General features: G+C 42.2%; 1 long non-coding RNA gene across 1 annotated transcript in view; it reads left to right on the forward strand.

Annotated features, from left to right (window-relative positions):
- Positions 1–242: 242 nt before the first annotated feature.
- LOC104995070 overlaps positions 243–1,643 on the forward strand; it is a 3,896-nt gene continuing 2,495 nt past the window's right edge. Inside the window, exons 1-2 of the long non-coding RNA XR_826028.1 lie at positions 243–305; positions 551–666. This is a non-coding gene — a long non-coding RNA (uncharacterized LOC104995070). The remainder of the gene's footprint in view (positions 306–550; positions 667–1,643) is intronic.

Raw genomic sequence — 1,643 nt, forward strand, 5'->3', positions numbered from 1 at the left:
TGAACGAATAAAAAGTGCTATTTTTATTGTCTGTAGTGCTGTGGAAACTGGCATTGCTCCCCTTCATTTTCTTCCATTTATAGTTCATCCACTCACCTTTCATGCTCGTCTTTCCCACCCCCTACCCCCACCCCCACCCTCATTGGTGGGTGGACAGAATCATCAAAATAATGACTAAGAATCCTCACCTTAGGAAGAAGAGGTATGCTGCTACCTCCAATTTATTTCCATGTGCTAGAACTATGTAACCAAGAACAAGGTGTAGCCAAAGGAGGCTGGGGCTCTGTGTGGTGGTGGAGGGGCAGGTGGGTGATGGAGGTGATGATGCAAAGGTTATATGGTGTGGCCAGCTCTGGCACAGTTGTAACTGCTCCATCCAGTGAAAGCTTAGTTTAACTCCTGCACACCAGGGAACAATCAGACCACAAAACGTAGCCATTAAGGAATCTTATAAATGCTGGGTCAGGACAGACGGAAGTAAATTAGATAGAATTCTTTACTAAGGACCTTCACATGGCAAAAGTTTGGACTATTTTAAATTTGTTTTTAGTGTCTTTGACTTCTGGAACACACACTTCCAATGGAGAGGAGAGGGTCAGGATGCAAGAGCTGAGCTCTCCCCATTCCCTATTTGAGAAGAAACAATGTAAAGAACTCATTCACATGGTAAGTGTAACTTTTCTCTACTATTATCAGGCTCTGTTTGCTTAGAGTGTGGTTATTCTCAGTACCCACTATGTGTGGATCAGCTGCTGATAAATTACCATTGATAACTTTCCACCTGGGAGTTATTAAAATGAAATGCAATGTTTCATTGGACATTGGTAATGTTTTTTCTTCAAAACTCCTGAAGAGTGTTTGTGGAGACCTGTTGTTATTATTCTTTCTTCCTCATGGGCTTGGAAAAGCTCCAAAAAAGCTGTGAAGACTTCCCTGGTGGTCCAGTGGCTAAGACTCCATGCTCCCAATGCAGGGATTCAGGGTTTGATCCCTGCTCAGGGAACTAGATCCAATGAGCCACAACTAAGAGTTTGCATGCTGCATCTGAAAGAGCTCAGCTGCTGCCACTAAGACATGATGGGTGCAGCCAAAGAAATATTTTTTTAAAAAAGGCAACTTTGGCCATTCACTCATTAAAAATCTGCATTAAAAACTAAACATTAAAAAAAAAAAGAACCCTGTGTTCATTAGCTGTTTTCCGCTTACTGGTATGATCTCTTACTGGAAAACAGAAAAGGGGATTCAGGTAAAATAGCAAAGGGACTATAATCTGGTCTCAGTATGTCAGCAGCCGTGAGGGTAGGAGATCCTAGCAAAGCCCCTTCATATAAAATTGTCAGTTTAAATGTTTTATACTATATAAAGAAATGTAGAACAGCGGAACCATTCCAGTGATGGGTCCCCCTGTTCCCCACGTGTCTGTCACGTTATCAGCTTTCTAGTATAGCCTGGCCAGTAGCAACAAGAATGTTATCCAGAGACAAAATCAGTGGGGAGGAGGAGTCTCAGATGCAATGCAGAGGTGGAATAAAACAAGAATATTGTTAGCTTAGGCAATGAAGGGGACCTTAATTCAAATGCAATGTAACGAAAGGGTGTAGAGGTTGACATGGCACCAGCCTCCTTGTAAAGCAGATAATAAG

Source organism: Bison bison, unplaced genomic scaffold (genome assembly GCF_000754665.1).
Source record: "Bison bison bison isolate TAMUID 2011002044 unplaced genomic scaffold, Bison_UMD1.0 scf7180017864274, whole genome shotgun sequence".
Lineage (NCBI taxonomy): Eukaryota > Metazoa > Chordata > Mammalia > Artiodactyla > Bovidae > Bison > Bison bison.